We start from the raw sequence: 22,178 nt of genomic DNA on the forward strand, positions 1-22,178 counted from the left end.
AGCCTTTAAGCACACGACCACGGACGGATTAAAAACCACAAAAGTAGGTATACTGTGTAGTGGCTCTGGGAATCCCCCGAGAAACACTGGACTAAAACAAGCACTTTCATTTGCCTTCTCTCCACTGTGAATGAAGAGGTGGACTCTGCAATAGAAGTTTCAGCCAAACTTTCACACAAAGGACAAGGTTCTGGTGATTACATGGATACTGGGGTTTCAAGCAGAATGTTACCAGGTGGGCAGACAGCGCAACTCCAGACTCAGTGTTTGCCCTTGTCCTTCTAAGGCAGCCAAGAGGTTCTCAGACAGGACTGAGATCCAGGCAAGTGGGTATTTTCTTAGGTTCCTGGACGATGCTGGTTTGTCCCCCTGGTTAAAAAGCACTGGTGTTGTGGGAAGAGCTGGCTTTCGGAGGCAGATGTAGATGATCCCAGCTCTGTCGCTTACCAGCTAAGGGGTCTTGGGAAACACCATTTATAACATGAGGGAATTGGCCTAGATTAGTGATTTTTAAAATATTTTAATATGTATGCAGGGGCGTTCCCTCTTCAAAATGCAGTTTTGGAGTTCCCGTCATGGCTCAGAGGAAATGAATCTGACTAGCATCCATAAGGATGCAGGTTCGATCCCTGGCCTCTCTCAGTGGGTTAAGGATCCGGCGATGCCGTGAGCTGTGGTGTAGGTCGCAGATGTGGCTTGGATCTGGTGTTGCTGTGGCTGTGGCATAGGCTGGCAGCTATAGCTCCGATTCGACCCCTAGCCTGAGAACCTCCATTTATCATAGGTGCGGCCCTAAAACGCAAGAAGAAAGAGAAAAAAATAAACATTTTTAAATAGGCAGTTTTATGTGGAGTTCCATTGCACAGAACAGACACAGGATGGACTCTTGGGAACGGAATGGAAGAGCCCAGAGCCTGGTACCCTTGCCCTGTCTCTTCATCTCTGGTCTTGGCCTGGGTTCCCTAGAAAGCAGAGCCAGAGGCCAAAACTGATGTGGGGACTCTTTGCTGAGATGTGGATTCCCAGGGCAGCAAGACCGAAGGAAGAAGGGGGGGGGGGGATGTACAAAGAATGACGTTAAGACCAGGCCGGCCTCACCTTCCCGAGGTGACACAGCTGGTGGCCCCAGAAAAGCCTGGTGGGAGCATGGTCTCAGAAGAGTCTGGAAGCCAGGCACAGCCAGCCTCCCTCCACTTGCCTGGTCCTTCCTGCTGCAGCTTCCCGGGCACGGTTCACCCCAGGAGGGGGGAACTCTGCCTTCCCTTGGGTCGTGATGCTTGGTCAAACTGGGGCCTGTGAGGTCAAGCCCGAGGGGTGGGGCTGGGGCTTCCGTGGCTCCCCCACCATGCGTGTGAAGGTGTTACACCTGCAGGAGTCTGCCCTTCCCCCCCGAAGGGTGAAAAGGAGCAGGGCCTTTAGGAGCAGAGAAATGGGGTGAGGCATCCCTGCGGCCGCTCTGGCAGGGAGCAGGGCAAGGGGGGTTGAAGTCCGGAATTGGGGGTGGAGGTGGGGAGTTAGGTGGGGCTGAGCCATCTGTGCAGGAGCGTCAGTTGAGGGTCTGGGATGACGGGCTCCGTGTAAGGACGATGCGCTTCTTCAGAACAGAGTCAGTGAACCTCAGCAGGCTGCTCCAGTGAGGCGGCATTCAGGCCCCCACAGTCGTGACTCTGGCCGAGACCGCTGACCACACTGTGGATGACCCGATTGGAACCCCAGAGGAACCATGTGGAGAATGCATTCCAGTCAGGTTTCGGGACGCTTTCCTAACTTTTAGGGCTCATTGACCAAAGGAGTGCCTTCCACGTGGTGCCACGTGACTATCTCAGACGCTTGTGTTTGTGATGGCAGAGGAGCGAGGCCACCGGGACACTGGGGACAGAGGCATCTGATCTCTGCCTCTCTCCTAGTTTTAAATAATTTTGTGATCATCGTAATGCAACGTGGCGGGGGGGGGATTTCTGCATAAAATATTTCCTGTAAGTCATTGCCTCTAGCCAGTTTTTTTCTTAAACAGCTCTTAAGCTTCGCTGCTCCTCTGGGGTCATCTGGCACAAAGGACGGATGGTCACGCCGTGCTTGTGACCCTCTTCCCTGCTCTCTTCGCCGTTAGATACTGATCCTTGTCTTTCTCCCGTAAATGCACTTGCCCTTAACCGCTGATTGGTGCACGCAGCTCACTGACTCCAAGGTATGTCTGTGTTAGCACATCCAGCTCCCAGTGGGTCAGAACCAGCCCTTGCTTGAAGGAGTCTCTGTGTCATCAGAAACTTAATTCATACTTTTTAATGGTGGCAAAGAAGCAATGACGGCAGTAACAATGAAATTACTTATTTCTGGAGTTCCTATTGCAGCTCATCTAGTGAAGAACCTGATACTGTCTCCCTGAGGATGTGGGTTCGATCCTTAACCTTGCTCAGTGGGTTAAGGATCCAGCATTGCTGTAAGCTGTAGCGGAGGTCACAGGTGCGGCTTGGGTCCAGTGTGGCTGTGGCTGTGGTGTAGGCGGGCAGCTGCAGCTCCAACTCAACCCCTAGCCCAGAAACTTCCATATGCTGCAGGTGCAGCCCTAAAAAGAAATTACTTAATTCCTTATGTCTTTAGATGACAGGGACCTTTTCTTACTTCTGTAGTATACTCAGCACCCTACCTAGGGCCCGTCTTGTTGGAAGCAATCGATAGGTATTTGCAGAGGAAAGAGAACAGATGGGTGGAGGAGGAGGAGTGGCAAGCAACAGCTAAAGGGCACCACTAGCAAAGTGTGAACCAGCTGCCCTGGCAGGTGCCTGCTCTCTGGCAGGGGCTGGGGTGGAACCACACCAAAGCTGGTGGCTGTTCCCCACGTTTAAGATGAACTGAAACGAGCGTCGGCTGATCCCACCCATCACCCTCCCTAGCGTGTCCTGGGGGTTGGGGGCAGGTAGGGGCCGTGGTCTCTTCACTTTGATGCTCGCTCTTCATGTAAAACTCACTATGGGTTTAGATACGCGTAGATTGGGCCCTGCATTTCCCAGGGCATTTCAGAGACTGGGCCCTCTGTGGAAAAAGCATTTGTGGCCAAGTAAGTCTTGCAAATATTTTATGCTGCATCCTCCTCTTGGAGATTCAAGATGCACATTAAAGGCAAAGGAGTTTGGCTGTTGAGGAGCCTGGTGAATTATTCTGAGCCGCCCATTTTGCAGTGGAGGGATCCCTTTGTGTGGGTGTATTTAAACCTGTTGACGTTTCTTGGAACAAGTGTTCCCCAGAAAGCATTTTGGGAGACGCTGGCCTTCATCTGGAAGTTTTCAGGTTTGAGTTTAGTCTGGGGGAGAAAAATAACATTACTCTGATCTTAAAACAGGGACTGGTCAGGGCCAGCATCCAGGGAAGCCGACCTCCTCTTGTCCTTGTCCTTTGCTTTTGGGAACCTCAGCGATGGCCGCAGAATGTTCTGAGACGTTGGTGACCCTGGTGTCTTTAGATGTACGTTTTCTAACGGGACTGTTTTAAGGAGGGTGATGGCAGTTCTGACAGGTTTTGTGGAAACGTTTCCAACAAGTAGCACTTTTCGGTTGCACGTAATAGATCAAGACGGATGTTTGCACAATGCGTGAGTAATGACGTTCGCCTCCTCAGTAAATTTTTTTTCAGCTACACTTATTGAATCAGAGGCTTCAGTGTAACTGGTGGAGATAAACGTTCTGAATTAACGAAGAAGGCTTGAGTTATTGAGATAGAACTCCCTAAATTTTGGATTCATGAAACAGATTTTCCTCTCAGGGAAGGAACTTCGCTACCCTAGAGAGGCTGACAGATTCTAATTAGACAGTAAATCCATGGTTTCTAGCATTGGGTAGTGACCCAGGGAGTAAAGTTAGATATTTCCCAGGAGAAGCATTTTACCGCCCAGTATTCATTTGTAGGTGTGTGTGTGTGTGTGTGTGTGTGTGTGTGTGTGTGTGTCTCGAAGTGGGGGTGGGGCATCGTCCCAGTGGCCCTTGGGTTTGGGTCACCTGGGGACACTGACAGATAACCCACGTGCCCAATTATAGGGCCTTGCCATGCTTTGCCCAAGCACCGTGCTCCTTTCCAAAGTGAGTAACAGTTGCTAACACACACTTACTAACAAAATTCCCCCGACGCCCATTCATAAAGCCCAGCACCGGTGATTCTAGCAGCATTAAACTGTTTGGCGACCGAGTTTAGAATTATAGGAATCGGAGAAATGAATAAGCAGTAAATCAAGTCCCAGCTGAGTTCGAACCCAACTGCATTGGGTTTTAAATTAAAAAAATGTTGCTGTGATGAAACAGTTGTAAGTCAAGCGCTGAAGCTCTGTCACTGTTGACTTTGGGGAAGGGTGGCGGGCACCCTTTGAAAGGAAAACCTGACGACGGCTTGTATTGATTCCCAGCCATGCTGGGAAATGGCCCTTCATTTCTTCTTCATAAGCTGGTGGACTTCATTTTTTTTTTTTTTAAAGGAGTCCTATTTGCAGGGACGCAGCAGAGTTCTGGGAGCAGGGCAGGTGGGCGAGGGCTCAGGCCCAGGGGGACCGTTCAGAGCCTTCTTTTCGGTCCTTCTCAGGAGGAGTCATGAAGAAGGGACATCTCACTCTGCTGGTGCTGTGTGATTTGTTTCTCTGCTCAGACCATATTTGATTCTTCTTTCTGGGGATCTGTACTGAAGAACAACAAAGAGAGCACTTCAAGGAGGCTGCAGGACTGTCATGTTGCAGTGACAATTGCGGTGTACTAGGAAATCACTTATGTAAGTTACGGTGCCCTCTGAGTGGGGCTTGTCAGAAATGTGGCTCCAGCTTCCTGAGGCTTATTTTTTTTCCCTCCTGCAAAATAATCCTGAGTTTTCTATTTGCAGAGTGAGAGAAGAATTATTATGTTCCAGCCAGGGAATTGGGAGACCCAGCGTCTAATCCTGGGTTTGCTGAATTTCTTTCAGCGAGTTCCGTCTCTGGACCAGGCCTTGATTTCTCTTTCTTTCAAGCCAGAATTAGCCCTTGCTGTTCCTGACTTGAAGCCCAGGAAGTGAGGATGAACATGGCCAGGCATATTAAAAGACCAAGTGGGGAGTTCCCTGGTGGCTCAGCAGGTTAAGGATCTGGCGTTGTCACTGCTGTGGCACAACATTGATTCCTGGTCCAGGAACGCCCATGTGGTTTGGACACAGCCAAAAAAAAAAAAAAAGACCAGGCGAGGTGAGCCTCTGAAGAAAGGTTCTATTTACATGTGAGGTTAGAGGAAATCAAGAGAGATGTCTAAGCTTAGGCCTCTCATCATGGCACCTTTACTCGCTCTTGTGTGTTTGCTGATCTAGTGGAGAGTTAGCGGTGATCAAAGCAGCTTGCAGAGGGTCAGAAAGGAGAGTGCACACGGGACAGCAGGGGCCCGCGGGAGGGGTGCTTAGGCAGGAGTCCAGAAGCTTGGGAGAAGGGGGGTGTCCCGATCATGGCAGTAGCGGGTTAATTGGGAACTTCGGAGAAAGGAAAAAGGTCGTGATTTCCATTCACACCTACTGTAATCTTTGCTGTATATACATTTACACACACATACACGTATATACTGTTCTCTTCGCTTTGCTCTCTCTCTCTATATATATATTTACATACATGCATATATATATGTGTATATAGATACACGTAGATACAGTTCTCTTCACTATATATGTATATACACACACACACATGCATGTATATATGTATATACTGTTCTGCTTGCTATATACACACACACATATATATTTATATTTACATACGTAGTTACCTATTTTAGGTAGATGTGAGACTAAGGGATATTTGACCGAATTACATATTCAATCCATATTTGAATGTTTATATTGACTGATCTGTCACTGTTATGTTATTTTGACTCAGTCAGTCATCGTTTGACTCAATATTGTTACATATTATTATATATCAGTCATCGTTACATTATAATGACTCAGCCAGTCATTGTTTATTGAGCGCCTGCTGTGTGAGAGGCACATGGCAAGTACAGAGATGAAGGACCCCGTTCCTGCCATCTCAGAGAGCCCACAGCTGGGCGTGGCCCCAGCACGCATGGGAATAGACAGTTAAACGCAGGGTGGTAAGGCCTGAGCTGCGCGCGCAGAGGGCCTCTTGCAACGATGGAGAGGGGCAACTGCCCAGCCATGAGAGGCAGGACATGGCAGAGGTCTTCTGGAGACGGGGTGGGTGGGAGGGGCATCCAGTGGAGCTTTGAAGGGTGTTTTGAAGGGTGAGCGGGACTGGCCTTGAGAACATGCGAGGAAGAGGTAGCACCCTGCACAGGGTTTGGAGAGATGGGAGCCCACGGCAGAGGTGGGAAGTGGGGCCAGAGGCAAACATGGGTGGGGGTGGGGGGAGGGAGGCAGGACTGGGGCCAGGGTGGGTGTCCAGACAAGGGTTTTATCCAGTAGGCAACGGCAAGGCCTTGGGGACCTCCAAGCGAGAGGCTCAACAAGACCAGCTTAGCGTCGTGGAAAGCTGGGTGGAGGAAGAATCAGCAGGAAGGCTGCTGTGGGAATCCCGAAGATGAGACACGGCAAAAGCTGCCCCAAGGCGGTGGCAAAGGAGAAAAAGGGACAGGTTTGACAGGTACGCAGGAGCTAGAGCTGACAGGCGCTGGAGATGGCGGCGGAGGTGGTGGGAGGGTGGAGTGGGGGAATTGGGGACGTCTTGCAGGTGTCCTGCTTGGGAAGCTGGTAGAAGGTGACACCGTCACTGAGTTACAGATTTCTAGTCCAAGGTTCGGGTTAGAGGTGGAAGACGTCTTCTTTTCTGGATGTGGTGAATCGAGGAACATGTGGGACTTGGGGGTGGAGGTGCCCGGGAGGACAGTGGGTATGTGGTTCTTGTGTTACTGGCAGCACCACCTCCGTGCTTACCATGCTTCTTCCTCCTGGTCCCATTTGTAGACTTAGGCATTCATCTTGGGATCTGGCAGAAGCTTGGAAAAGAAGCAAGGGAACCCACATACAGATTTTTACATTCTTCAGGTGGTTCATGTTTCGAATTAAACTAAGTATCTTGAACATCTTGCTTGAGATTGTTCAGAAAACATCAAGACATTGCCCTTGCCTTAGGAGATGTCTTTATTTTCTGGTGGAAAAAAATGGCCCCGGAAGGTTGCGTCCTGGGCAGATGATTAGGGAGCAAACTCAGACTAAAGGCAGAGTGAGATTAAGATTCTAATTAAAATGAGAATTCAGCAAAGGAGAAGCACCAGGCTTTTGTCCAGGCATTAGCTTGTTCTCTTTCTTGGTGCTTTCTCCCCATTGTCAACGTGCACGTGCTCACAACAGCGTAGTCTGGTGAAGTGAGCTCCACCCTGAGCTGAGAGATGGGGATGAAAATCTTGACATTGCCCTTTAAAAATACGATGCCTTATTTGTCTCATTTTGTTTCCTGGCTGGAAGAGCCAGTCTGTACAATCCAGGCCTGCCCGTAGGATCTGTCCACTAGTGAGGTTTCGCTTGGCCCAAAGAGTGTTCAAGAAAAATAGGTGTGGAGTTCCCCTTGTGGCTCACGGTTAACGAACCTGACGAGGATCCACTTGGGTTCCATCCCTGACCTCACTCAGTGGGTTAAGGATCCAGTGTTGCCGCGAGCTGTGGTGTAGGTCACAGACGTGGCTCAGATCCTGCATTGCTGTGGCCTTGGTGTGGGCCAGCAGCTACACCTTGGATTCAACCCCTAGCCTAGAAATGTCCATATGCCACAAGCGTGGCCCTAAAAGACAAAGGGGGAAAAAAAAAAAAGAAAGAAAGAAGAAAAGAAAAAGAAAAAGAGGTGTGATTTGACACGATGGGACATTAGATGGGACAGTCCCTCTTCAGAGGACCACAGGTTCCACTCCCAATGGTCACTCCTCTGCTTCACACGTCTATGGTGTATTTGAATTAAAATACCAGCAGCCTTATATCTCTTTTAGGTACTCAGGCAGGGTTCTTTCCTCCCTCTTTGCAACATGTGGGGAAAAAAAATGAGTTTCTGTCTCAATGTCAAGTGCTTTGCATTCTTCAGGGATGCTTTGTCCTTCAGTGGCCCTGGCTAAGTAAGCCCAGAGGTTGTACAAGTGGCTGGTGGCAACATTTTTAGGCGCTCTGTGCTTCTGCCACGGAAACTGTAGAAAACAGGCCATTTGGTTTGAGCAGAGTGTGGAGAGAAAAATATCCACCTCCTGCAAGTTCACCCAGGCCGCTTCGACCCCCAGCTCCCTCTGTCGTGCTGCGGAAGGTCACCGGGCTTGAGTGGGGCCCGAGGTCCTCCTCCGAGTTCAGCTGCCCGGCGAGCACGGCTGCAGTGCGGTCCAGGCTCTAGAGTGAGGGATCCGGGGGGTTCAGCCCCAGAGAGTGTCTTCAGCGGCCGAATTGCGGTGCAATTTCAAGTGAAACAATGGGTCCAGTCTCTTCTCTGGATCGCCTCTGGGTCTCTCAGAGCTGCTCATCAAAATGGCTTGTACTGTGGTCTTCCTCGTGGGGAGGAAACGGGGGCAGGGTGGGTATTTTTGAGCTCTAACCTTCAAACAGCCCCCCAGAGATGACAGGGTTCCGTTCTTCCCACCCCACGCCCCCTGCCTCTGTCCCCAGCCCTTGTCTGTGTTACCAGCTGCGCTCAGCACATAATATATTTATGTAGCTACACTGCAGGGAACTCAGCAGTTTTCCCCGCTTTGGCTGGTGGCAACTTGTTCCCTTGTAGGGGGCAGAGGGCAGGGCCTGGGGTCCTAAGAAGGGAAGTGATTTAACCACAGTGATGTATGGTTAGGACTGAAATAGAGCAGTGACGCCGCCCGGCTGTGCCTGTGGCATCCTCTGTGCAGGGGCGCAGTGGGGGCCGGTGGGGAGGGATGGGGGTGGCTTCAGGATTAGTGAGCTGAGTTCTCGCAAAGGCTGCCTCAGAGTCTGGGACGGAGACAGGGAATCCCCACTGCTCCTGCTTTTCTTTTTATCTTTATTTATTTATTTGTCTTTTTAGGGCCATACTCATGGCATATGGAGGCTTCCAGGCTAGGGGTCGAATTGGAGGAGCTGCAGCTACCGGCGTACACCACAGCCACAGCAACGCCAGATCCGAGCCACATATGTGACCTACACCACAGCTCATGGCAATGCTGGATCCTCAACCCACTGTGAGAGGCCAGGGATCAAACACACGTCCTCGTGGATACTAGTCGGGTTTGTTACCACTGAGCCACAATGGGAACTTCGCTCCTGCTTTTCTATCACTGCCTCCTTATTTTGCTCCACTGTAGGGACCTCCCTCTGCCCTGCCCTTATCAGATCCCCTCAAAGGGCTTCTGCTTCTGTGGTCACATGAGAAGACCCAAGGAAGATGCAGGTGCTCGAGCTGCCCACCATGTGTGTGGTGTCTGACTGGACAGAGGGTCTGGGCTGTTGATGGGCCCTGGGCTGGGTGTTGGGGGTGGCGGGAGAGAGCAGCCTTTGCTAAAACCACGCTTGACGTCACAAGAAAGGTTGTGGCTGCTCACTCTGCCCTCTTCCACTTCTCCTTTCAGGGCTTGATTCCCAGCAAGACCCAATGCTTCAGGACAAATACCGCAAAACAAATGACGTAAATATTTTCCAAAACCTGTCTGTCTGTGTGGCTGCCATTACTGGGTGAAATGGTATTTTCTTGGCATCCAGGATTGGGGATGTAATAGAAGTTCTCTTGCTTTAATTGGAAGACTCTCATGTTTGGAGAGTTCCAGAGAGCTTGAGTGAAAAGCTTGAGGGATATCACGTGGCCGAAGAGAGAAAAGTAACTCCTAAAAATATCAAGCAACATTCCCCCAGCGCATATTGTTTTGAAAGAATGGCATTTATATTTGCAAATCTTAAAAAATCTTTAGGCCTGGAAGAGTTTTTACCAGCTAACAAATTTTGCAAGTAGCCTTATTCATGCTCCAGATGTGAGCCAGGCCCAGGAACTTTTGTGTCCAGAAAGCAGTGGTATAGCTGGAAACTCTGCAAATTCAAGCTGCCAAGACTTTATTTGTAATAGACGATTTATTGACTTGTATCCTTAGCGTTTACCTCTCATATTACCCCTGAATTGTACGCTTCTTGAAAGCAGGTAACTGTCTCATACCCACTTGCTGTTCCAATTAATAGAGTGGTTTGGCTCCAATAATCAGTGGTTTGGTTTTCTTCTTGGTTTTCTGGCTTAAAAAGAGGGGTGCTGGAACGGTTGGGCAGTTGAGGGCATCACACATAATGAAAGAACTGCAAGTCCACAGGAAGCAGGAAGTAGCTTCCTAGGAAAGTCAGCACTCAGTGGTGGCTGTGTGCTAGTGAGTGGTCATCTGTTTAATGCTTATTGCTCGGTGACTGTGAATATGGAGCATCTGCTGAGTTGGAGTCTTGACCACAGACTCACCCTATTGCCTGGGAGGATGTAGGAACCGCTGCTCCTTCCTTTCCAAAATGAAAACTCCTTTAAACTAGGCTGTCTTCCTCTGGCTTCACAAGGGTGAAAAGATAAAAAGGGTAACATTCAAAGTGAAATTCAAGGAAATAAAGAGATTTTTATTTCAGGGCACAAATGGTTGCCCCTTGGTAGTTCATTGCCTGCTTTTATGTTTTCCTTCCATCTTCTGTGAAGAAAATCTTAAATTCTGGGGAGTTTTTGGTTTTTTGTTTTTTGTTTTATCAACTCTCTTTCCACTTTCTTCTCTGAGCTACACACCTGGGCTGTGCTGGCAAGTTGGGCATCTTTGGGGAGTGGGATGCAAAGAGCCCCATTTTGGTAGAACACAGCCGGTTCTTTCTCTTCTAACGATCCTTCCACATGGGTTGAGAGCTCTTTGCTACCCATGTGTGGCTGGGCTGCCTCCACGTCTAACTTTGAGGCTGGTGTGAGGAGAAGGTCAGTGTCTATGGGAGGTGGGGCGCCAGACCCCAGTGTTAGAATTCACCTGTGTCAGGGTTGTTTGGCACAGGCCTCCTTAAGGTCTAGGGGCAGCCCCATCCCACTGCTGGTTCATGACCTGTGCGTCTCTAAACTCCTTCTGCCCTCGTGTGTGTGTGTGTGTGTGTGTGTGTGTGTGTGTGTGTGTGTGTATAAATATGCTAACTTCTGCCATCTGGTACTTTATCCATTTATGGTTTTCTGAAACCTAAATTTTGAACTTATGTTTATCACATTCCATTTCATTTTGGATCCAGTTTGGACCCTGCTAAGATAGTTTTGAATTATGTGTCATCATCACCAGTAGGGGAAGCCTTATAGTAATACCAACAGGACTTCTCTCATAGTCTCTCATTTGACCTTCACACGTCCTAGAGTTTATTATCTGCAAATTGGATAAGTGTCTTCATTCAAATGACTGATAAAAATGGAAACTGCAGAGCACGAAGGGTGGAACCCTTTGGTGTGGCATTTCCAGGAGACCGTCCCTTGTAGGTTTGACAAATAACCATTGATTAATCTTCTTTGGGCCCATGAAGCAATGGAGCCTTGAGGACCCAGCAAAGACTTTGCAGACAGACAGATCTGGCATTGCAACCTGACTGATGCCAACTTGGCCGTCTCCAATGAACAGATTACTTGGGGGCCCAGTTTCCAGTGATTACAGATGAGAGGCCTCCTCCCCACAACCTTCCCAACAAAGCAAGCATCAGACTGGATTCCACCACACCACCCCCACCTTCATTAGAAAGCAGACACAGATGCAGTCCCACCCCTGTTCCTGAAGCTCTCTGAAGACCCTGCCTTCTTTCCCAGCTTGTGTGCCAGGACAGCAAGTTCCCTCAACCCTGCCTGGGGGCACATGGGGCATGTAGCCAGCAGAGCCCCCAGGCCAGCCCTCTCTAGCTCCAGGGTATAGTACAGATATTATCATTTTCTGTGTGTTCAGGAAGTGAGAAAGTTTGGGAAACAGCAATTTAGGGATTGTCTTGGTCAGTTTAGGCTGCTGTAACAGAATGCCATAGACAGGGTGGCTTTAAGAGCAAACAGTTCTCATAGTTCTGCAAACTGCAAGTCCAAAATTAGGGTGTCAGCGTGGTTCAGCTGTTGGTGAAGATTCTCCTTCTGGTTTACAGATGACTGTCTTGTATATGAGTCAGAGAGAAAGAGAGAGAAAGGGAGAAAGCGAGAGAAAACCTGGTTCTCCTTTTGTAAGGACACTAATCCTGTTAAAGAGGGCCCCGCCCTCATGACCAGATTACCTTGCAAAGGCCCCACCTCCTCACACCTTCATACTGGGGATTAGGATTTCAACAGAGGAGTTTGGGGAGGACACCTTTAGTCTTTAACATGACTCTGAGAGGTTTATTTGAGGGCAGGTTTACTTGAGGCAGGTGCAACAATCTTTTGGTTATAGGTTTCAGCTCCCCTTCGCATGGGGTCAGAGGAGAGGAGCTTCTGAAAGGTGACACACAGATCTAATGGGAGCCCTGAGCCAAGACGAAAATGCTCTGGGCTTGCCAAGTTCTTGTGTCCACGGGGCAGAGGTGCCTGGATGGTATTTCTAAGGCATCATCTGTCTTTCATGCCACTTAATTTCCACTGAAAAATGATTTCTAGGGAGTTCCTGTCGTGGCGCAGTGGTTAACGAATCCGACTAGGAACCATGAGGTTGCGGGTTCAATCCCTGCCCTTGCTCAGTGGGTTAACGATCCGGCGTTGCCGTGAGCTGTGGTGTAGGTTGCAGACGCGGCTCAGATCCCGCGTTGCTGTGGCTCTGGCGTAGGCCGGCACTACAGCTCCGATTCAACCCCTAGCCTGGGAACCTCCATATGCCGCGGGAGTGGCCCAAGAAGTGGCAAAAAGACAAAAAAAAAAAAAGATTTCTGATGTCTCTCATGCTTCTTAGTGAGTCCAATGAAGAAGTAGTGCTGACCAAGACAGTATAGTTGAAAGACTCAGTGGGTCTTTCAAAAGACAACTCTGCAACCGTGCAGAGTGTGTGAATTTTTGATGTCCATACTTCAAATGTTAATGAACCATCCTTGGTGTAGATTAAAACCAATGTACACACGTTCTCCTGCACTGTTCACGTGGACGTGTTTGGAAGTAGGTTACAGACGTCATCAGACCCTGACTCCTTAGCTGTGTGACGTTGGGCGTGTTACCAATCTATCCTCTTGGAGGTTCAGGTTTCTTATCATTAAAAAGGTCAAATAATCCTTATATGAGAGGATTCCTGGGACAATCAAGTGACATAATGCACACTGCTGGGCACATATTAAATGCTTATAGTATTGCTGGCAATTACTGCCTGCTCTTCAGATACTTAAAACTTGTTAGTTATGCTTCTTGCTACTTAGTGCTGAATTAAAGCACTTTGGTTTTCTTGGTTTATGTTCAATCCCGTCTGCTTCTAACACGGGGCTTTGGTGGGGCTACCGCCTGGAGGTGCTTCTACATGCACATGGGAGGACAAGAGGGGCAGGTGGCTGGTGCCGTGGATCCTGGTCCTTCTTCTTAGTATGACCTCTTAAAAAAAGATTTAAAATATGTGTAGGGATTCCTGCATTTTTGGAAGATCCAGCATTTGCCTGGAGTTAAAGTTTGACCACCATGTTTATATATTCAGTTTGTGCTCAATTCAGCCATCCATTTTGCCAATACACACCTGTAAACATATATTGTCTTTATGTATGTTTCACCTTCTGTGATATCTTAGATAATGTGTTTTTCTTGCCAGGCGGTGGCGATGGTCACTGGTTTTTTTTTTTTGCAGGTTTACCCCCCAGGCCCTGAGATGTGGTTTAAGGGAGAGCAAGCAGGAGACCCTTGGCTTTAACTCAAGCCAGGGACTAACCATTTGTGGGCCATCATTACCTGGAGCCTACTTGATAATTGTGTCAAGCACTGCGGGATGAGGGTGCTGCTGTTTGTCTGCTCCAAAGTCGTAAAGCTGATAGACATGGTCCATCAGAGACCAGAGGGGTGGGTCCCTTGTGCATGACATTGACATACCTAGATACATGCTCCCCTGCATCCAACAGGAGATACTTATGAAAACATCCCATCTCTGCTGTCTCCAGTTCCAGGCCCTGATTTTCCTGGTAAGATAACCTTCAACTTGATAGTCAGGACTTTTGAGATTTTCCTGCATGGTTTTCACTATGTGAATCCAGTTGTCCGATCAGCTTCCTTTGGCCTGAGGCACCCTGGTTGTGGAGCCCCCACATTCCTCCCCACCCCTCAGCTCCGAAAGCAGCACAATCTCTGCCTGATGACAAACTAAACTTGAAACATGGGGTCATTCCCAGCAATGCTCTGGCTGAGGGAGGAAGGAATCACCAGATGGCCTTGGAGAAAGGTGGTCACCCACTGTGTTAGGGGAACAAAATCTTGGGGAGTCTGGGAACTTCCAGGGCATTGGTGGGTTTTGACGATGGTAAGGCCTCTGTGAACAGAGGTTGGGTAGCTCCAAATGAGACAGTTCTTCTACTGCAAGCACGCTGTGGAGAGACCTGTCACTCTTCCTCTGTCCCCTGAAGGAAAGGAGGCGCTCACTGGCACACTCGCACCCCCAGGATCCTTGTCACAGCCACCCTCCACTCCTCATCTTATCCGTAGTGACCACAGGCCCTGGGTTTCCTAGAAGAGCCTTCACTTCAGATATGCTGTGCTGTTGCCAGAGCATGTGTCCTGGTATTTTGGGTTTGAAATTAGTCACTATATAGACACAGATATAGATATAGGATATAGATATATCTATACGTAGAAATATAGAATAGACACCATTTATACATGTGTCTAGTTATCTCTTTACTTATATCTCCAAAGGGTATCCTTGGACAAAACTGGGAAGTACCTGGATTTCTTCCCGAAGCACTCTGTTCGGAAGTTACTTCCTTTCTGCCCCTCCTTTTCTTTAGACAGGGCCTCCGGGGCTCTAGTTTGTGTACCCATGACCCAGGGATGAGTGCGAGCTGCCGTTCTGCCCATGCTCCGTTGGCTCAGTTTTGTCACATCCCCTTGCTGAGGAAAGACGTCTCTTTTTCTTCCACCAACATGCCTCTGCCCACCAAGCTTTGGCCAACCAGAAAGGATGCTTTCCCCTTCTTACCAAGTACCCTTGGAGACCCGCGGGGTGCTCTTGTTTGAACCCTTTTCACTCTCCTCTTCTGCCTAGTCCCGAGTCCCCTTGGCCACAGGGAAAGAGAAGCAATGGAGGAGCCGCAGTAGAGCGTGGGTTGTTGGAGGAAAGAATGTGGTGCTTGACCCACAGACACAGGGTTCCGATGGTGGCATTTCAAGCATTGCAGTGGATGGGAAACGATGCTAACTGATACTGGGAGACTTTATTGAACTTCTTAAGCCAGACAGGGAGGCCTCTGACTGCCGGCTGGAGGCGTCTGCGTTTCAGATTGGGCCCTCGGACCTTGGGGTCTGGCCCCTCCTTCTGCATTTTATGTCAGGGACCTTCAGGAAGCTCTGCCCCTGAGCTGATGGCTGTCACCCTTTGGCTTTTCTGATGGGAGGAGATTCTTTCAACAATGTTAGGAGCCTCCTGGGGCAAAACACCATTAGTAGTCATGTGGAAACTAGCTCAAGGGCGGCTGAGAGCGGCCTCCCCCCACTTCCTTTTATCTGTCTCCTCACTGTCACTCCTGACCTCAGGGTGAGGGGTCACAAGCCACACCTGGGGCTGGCGGAAACAGACCTCAGGATATAGACTCTGCTTCTAGATCATCCGGTGTGGATGTAGGTGCTAGACAAAGGTAGAGCAGCAGGATTTCTGCCTGCGAGGTACTCAGGAACCGGAATTGGCAATATCCTCATCTTCACGCATGGGGGGCCCTGTAGCACCCAGAAGCCTGGGACACACACTCCACCCTGGCTCTTGCCAGACCCAAGGCAAAATTTCTTTCTTGAGTCTTTCATCTGAATACAGTTTCCATGTCACCTCGTTAGCTGGCGTTGGGCAAGGGGCTCAGGCACCAAATTGATTTTGTACAGAAAGGTGTGACCCTGATATGAATCTCCAGGGAAATGAAAACCCAGGTATCTTTAGTTCAGTGTTTGGGGGCCCAATGGGGTGTGTCTCCAGATGGAGGAAAGGCAACTAGGGTGTCTCTGCTGACCTGAGCTCCAACAAAGGGGGTGAGGCTGCTGCTGGGTTTGCAGGTCATCAGATCACCCCTCCAGCTGGAAACCCGACCTGCAAAAGCATTTCCTCTTCTCACCTTGCTGAGCCTTCCTGCTAGGAGGTGTGCTACAGGAAATTGCTGGCGATGCAGGGGCAGGGGCTGCGCCATTCACATCCCCAAGGCTGTCTCCAGCCCTCCAGCCCCTTGCCCTCCGGGGGCGCTGAGAAAGTACTTCTGGCTACTCTTTATAGACCTGGAATTTTGAAGGAAGTAAGACTAACAAAGAACCTCAAACAAATAACTCCCACCGTGGCTTCTTCTTTAGAGCAAGTGTTTGCGGAGAACAGAATCAACCCTCCTGGCTTGTTATTTTGCAGTGTTTTAAATAAGGGTCTGGGAGTCAGATCTCCAGCCCCGAGGTTCCGGGTAACTTTGCCAGCTGTGATCTGGACATGATCTCTGAATGGCTTTTCCAGCCCCAATTAACGTCCACCCTGCTGGTCCCATTAACTCGCACCAGGAGCTTTCCTGTCCAAGGGGGGGGGGAGCATTTAGCTTTTACACACTCCAGCCACTTGGGCTGCATCTCGGTTGCGTGTGGGGCATTGATTTTACACATTCCCCCCCCCAGCCAACCTGCTAATAAGATTCTTCTCCCTCCCGCTCCCTCCCTCCACCCCCTTCAACCTGGCCCGACTCCTGGTCAGACCTTGATTACATGTCTCATTGATTCCATTCAGCTATTTATTAATACACTAATTAGTATGTTCATTTAAGGGAGAGTGACACTGCTTTTTAAAAATAAATGTACAGAGGTGCAGGTTAATGGAAATTTCTGTTTATCTAGCGTCAATGTCTGGTGTGAAGAGGATTCGTGTTGGATGTTAAAAGGACACAGGGCTTTTTCCAGGGCCTCCGTCACTTTTGCTGACAGTCTTTGAAAGGTGACACCTAGAATCATATTGCATTTTCCTTTGGTGATCACAGGCCATCTCTGCTACTCGGTAGGGTGGCCGAGGGGGTGCGGGGCCGGCTGTGCGCGGTCCTTCGCAAGAGGCTCTGCTTGTGGCTGGCGCATCCTCGTATACAGTGGTGAGGTACCCTCACCGCCCAGCCTGCAGGGCTGTCTGGAATTTTGTCCTGAAAGGTCTGTGAGGATTAACCATCATGGCTCAGCAGTTAATGAGCCTGACTAGTATCCATGAGGACACGGGTTCAATCCCTGGCCTCGCTCAGTGGGTTAAGGATCCAGCATTGCCGTGAGCTGTGGTGTAGGTTGCAGATGCGGCTCGGATCCCGCGTTGCTGTGGCTCTGGTGTAGGCCGGTGGCTACAGCTCCGATTGGACCCCTAGCCTGGGAACCTCCATATGCCGAGGGAGCGGCTCAAGAAAAAGCAAAAAGGCAATAAAAAATAAAAAATAAAGCGGGTGGAAGAGAAGCTCATGAGATCCCAGAGGGAGTCGATCCATGTTTCAGGGATTCCAGGGGCACATTCCCCTTTGTTGGCAGGGGCTGGGCTCCTTGCATTGGGCTAATGGGTGCCTTTATGTCACTGAGAGGAGAGCAGAGTGATGTGTATGAGATGCTGGGAGCTGCTGGCAGACGTTGTTACCATGGGTTGGATAGGTTTGGAAAGAGGAATTTGAGAAAATTCGGCATTATTCGTCGTTCATGCCCCTGATGTTAAGGAGTGAGTCTTAGCCGAGGGGACCGTTGTTATTACGATGATGGCCTGGGGGCCCACCCTCCTGCTTTTCTCCAATGGCCTTGGCCTTCTGCTGCCCCCACAGCTCATGGCAGCTCAGTGTGTAGTTCTGGCATCCTCTGTCTCACGCCCAGGTCATGTGTCCGTATACACCCTGTCTGCTGTCTGATAGCTCCCTTAGTAAGAGGGCGTGCCTACTGGACCACTGTCAAGGGCTAAGGCCACTTAGGAAGGTGGCACTAATTGTGCTGGGAGTCATCTGGACTTCCATGAAGAAGGCTGCACACACACACAACATCTACTAAAACAAAAACCAGTCCCTGCTTCCAAAAATATCCCTCTTGAAAATAGTAGTACTGGTAGGTAAGGATGTATGTATGCGGAGGTTTATAATGACATCAGTCTTTGTGCCAAAAGTGTGTGTGTTGGGGGGCGGAGGGCCAAAGAGAATGCCCAGTGGTAGGGGATTAGCCGCATAAGTCATGGTACAGCACCGCATGCGGCCATCCCAAAGTAAAAATCACCGCTAATCCAGGTGACTTGCAGGCCTTCCAAGGGAGGGAAAAACGCATGCATCATTCGGCTCTGAGAGTGTTTGTGTCTGGAGAGTGGAGAAACACATGCAGGAATACTTGGGTGTCAGCATTCTCCTGGAGAAGGGAGGTGGGAGACCCGGGGACCCGGGAGGGGGGACCAGCATAACTTCTGAGTTTAGGCTTCTTTCCTGCTTCCACAGGACCTGGGTAGCTGTGGAAGGGGTTGGACAGGGAAGAAGCCTAATTCACTTTACTTTTTTTTTTTTTTTTGTCTTTTTGCCATTTCTTGGGCTGCTCTCGCGGCATATGGAGGTTCCCAGGCTAGGGGTCTAATCGGAGCTGTTGCTGCCGGCCTACGCCAGAGCCACAGCAACGCGGGATCTGAGCTGCTTCTGCAACCTACACCACAGCTCATGGCAACGCCAGATCCTTAACCCACTGAGCGAGGCCAGAAATCGAACCCGCAACCTCATGGTTCCTCGTCAGATTCGTTAACCACTGAGCAACGACGGGAACTCCTCACTTTACTTTTTAGAAAGATCAGTCTTGGGGGTATAGTGGGAGGCCTGCCGGAGGATGAATCTGGAATCAGGCAGTCAGCTAGGGGGCTGTTTCTGCCGGCTGGGGGGAGGGTGATGAGGTCACGGGGCTGAGCGTCAGTGGGATGGATGGGAGGGAGGGTCCAGAAGTGGGTCAGAGGTTAATGAGCAGACCTCGATGGTAATTAGGTGGGACAGCTGACGGCCTTGGAAGACCCCCTGGATGGTGCCGCTCCAACAAAGGCGGGAGAAGGAGCAGGTGCAGGAGAGAGGGAGGGGCTGGTTTTTGATGAGCTGAGTTTGAGGTCTGATGCTACACGGAACAGAGACGTACAGGGGGTGATGTGCGAGCAGCTTGCAATAGACCGAGGTCCAGAAGAGAGACGGAATGAGGGCTGGAGGCAGAGACGCGGTCCTCACGGCCGAGCGGGAGTGTGTGCTGTGGGCCTGGGGCGGGGGCTTGGGGGCTGCCGGGTCCCATCTCCCTTCTCCCAGCGAGTCTCTCAGACGGAAACCTCGGGCCAGGAGGAGGGAGTTGTGTCCAGCCCAACTCAGTGCCTTCCACACACAAAATAAAGTCAGGTTTTGGTTAAAACCCAAATTGCGATGATTTTTGAAACCAGTGGGCTGCACCCAGAGCTCCTTTCAGTGTCCACTAATTGCCTCCAGAAACAGGCACGGACTCCTCAGTGCTGTGGCCCCGTGAACCCCGCCTCGAAGCGGCCCGTCCCCCATCCCGCCCAGCAAGAGAGATGGGGCCAGAACTCTGAACCAAACTTTGTCTGATAGGTCAAGGTTAATGGCAGGAACAGGAGGGTAACCCAAAGAGGAACTTACACTCTTTCTCAGTGGAAGGGCGGGCGGTCCGACCACCCCCCCAGGAGAAGGGCAGGCTCTCCTCGCGCTGAGTGGGGGGGAGGGGTTGGGGGGGGTCACTCTGAGCTGCAGTGGAAGACCCACATTCTAGCCATTATTTTCTTCCTATCGGGAGGGAACACCCTCCTCGGGTACAAGGGCGGGTGTGGCCTTAGCACCGACAGGACAACAGGAGGTGACCAGGGCTCTCCAGCATCGGTCTGCTTCCCAGAGTCTAGGTCAGGGCTTCAAACCGCCTCTGGATCCAGCTCCAGCCTCCTTCCTGCTTCCTGGTGAACGTGGACCCACCTGTCCCCCTCCCCCTATTAGTGTTCAAACTGTATCTCGAACGCTCCTCCGTGAACGAGAGCTGGGCATTCAACAGTCATTAAATCCCAGCCCCGTCCCCATGCTGCTCCCCAAACAAACAGAAAACCAGGGCATTTTAAAGATGTAGCAGTAGCTTAACCCAAATAGCAGGGTTTTTTGGTTTTGTTTTTGTTTGTTTGTTTGTTTGTTTATTTTGCTGTGCCCAAGGCACCTGGAAGTTCCTGGGCCAGGGATAAAACCCACACCATCGCAGTGACTCGAGCCACTGCACTGGATCCTTAACTCGCTGCACCGCTAGACGCAAGAGAACTCCCAAACAGCAGTCTGCAGGCCTTACCGTCTTCCTAACACCTGAGAGGGTATTGGTTCAGGCCAATCCTCCCAGAATCAAGGAAATTGGCTCCCTGGGGTATTTTAGTGTCCGCTCACTTTTAAGATTTTTTGAAGAGACCTTCGTTCCAGGTTTCAGAAACTTAGGAGGGACCAAATGTTCCAAAGTCGCTGGCGTTGGGGCCCAGGCATCCCAGGTTTTAAGGTCCCCCTGGTGATGCTCACATGCAGCTAAGTTCAGAACCATTTTCAGTGCTGAAGTAAGCAGTTCTGCTCTGCCGGAGACACCGCAGAGGGACTGCTGAGTAGTTAATAAAACCTTATGAAAGGGAAGCTTAGGTTTTCTGGGATTCCGCTTTTCCAAGGGGTGGCGGTAATGAGGGTGCATTTTACTGATGCAAATTAGGGAAAAACAGATGGGCGTTTTGCGTCCCATTTCTAGCTTTGAACAAAGCGAGGTTGGGTATTTCTTGGAAAGCGCCCTAGAATTCTCTGTCTTGGTGTTTGGCGAGAACACGCCCAGCTTTGAGTGGGAATAGGTGTTTCTGGGAGGGGGGATGGGAACAGAATCCGGACCGCTGGGCATCCTTCAGCTGCAGGCCCTCCCACCCTTGCCAGCATAGTCTATTCCCACATCGGTGCCCCCTCTCCCCATCAAGCAAAACCCCCAAAGGGTACAAAATAATGGGACATTACAGAAACAAATAAGAACTTCCCAAGCACTTGAAATAAGTCGCATCAGCTTTTCACATAAAAGTCCTTTCACAGTCATCTTGAAGTTAGACTCACACTCTCCTCTGCATTAATTTTGCATTAGAATTTAATTCCATGAAAGACGAGGGCCGGGCGAGCCTAGACCTCCACTTCCTACTGTGACAACGAAGCGCTGTTCAACGCCCCAGGGCTCTCCAAACCCCCCACAAACCCCACCGGATTTGGGACGTGGCATTCCTAGAAACTCTTTTGAGCCTTTCCAAAGCGAGGCTTTGTCTGTCTTTACGCTCGCCCCATCCGCGGCCCTGGAGCCCAGCCACCATTTCAAAGGGCTCTGTTTGGCTGGGTGCTTTCTTCAGTTTCACGTTTTGTTCGACAGCATTAGACGTGCTCACACTCAGACTCCCTGGGGCCCGTGTGTGCGTCAGCGAGGGCTCTCTGTCCTAATTTGGTCATGGCAATCTTGGGATCTGTAGTTGTGGCTGCAGAGAGATGCTCTCTAGTTTCTCATCTTGCCCAGCGCTCATTGTCAAGCTGCTGCGGAGGCTGAAATACGGAGCAGCCCGAAGAACAGAAATCCCGGTGACCAAGACGCTCTCTTGTCATCTGCACCCCGACTTGCTTTTCCTGGTGGATATTCGTGGAGTCCTGATGGCTTTTGCCCCTTCCCTGTCTTCTCCGTGGTTCTGGAATGCCTGCCTGTCCTTTGGTTCTTCTACATGGTAGAAACATGAGTCAAAAATCCCTGGATAGAGTTCCCGTTGTAGCTCTGCAGGTTAAGAACCCAACTAGTATTCACGAGGATGTGGGTTCAATCCCTGGCCTCGCTTAGTGGGCGTTGCCATGAGCTTTGGTGTAGGTCGCAGACACAGCTCCCCTTGACCCCTAACCTGGGAACTTCTATATGCTGCAGGTGTGGCCCTAAAAAAAGAAAAAGAAAATTCCCTGGAAAAGCTCATCAAACAAATCCCAGGAGGAGCCCAATATATAGCTCCCAGCCTCCCTCTTGACCTCTGCCACCCGCTGCACCCTCAGCCATGCCCATATGCCTTCAGGAGGGCCCTTGCAAAGGGGCAGAAGGAACTGTGTTGGCATGGAGGGGGAACATTGTTAAGTGG

At 50.3% G+C, this 22,178-nt stretch overlaps 1 protein-coding gene and 1 long non-coding RNA gene across 5 annotated transcripts in view; both read left to right on the forward strand.

Moving 5' to 3' along the window:
- The window catches only part of PLXNA4 (plexin A4), a 628,886-nt gene that overhangs the window by 173,198 nt on the left and 433,510 nt on the right, over window positions 1-22,178 (forward strand). The gene's annotated exons all lie outside the window — the stretch shown is intronic.
- LOC146394940 (uncharacterized) lies at window positions 6,415-9,588 on the forward strand. The gene is made up of 2 exons (XR_014833827.1): window positions 6,415-6,592; window positions 9,516-9,588. It is a non-coding gene; the product is annotated as an uncharacterized LOC146394940 (long non-coding RNA).

Source organism: Sus scrofa, chromosome 18 (genome assembly GCF_054392235.1).
Source record: "Sus scrofa isolate SSC_HxYL_T2T_F1_AM1 chromosome 18, Sscrofa_HxYL_maternal_Yorkshire_Landrace_v2.0, whole genome shotgun sequence".
In the NCBI taxonomy this organism is placed as follows: Eukaryota; Metazoa; Chordata; class Mammalia; order Artiodactyla; family Suidae; genus Sus; species Sus scrofa.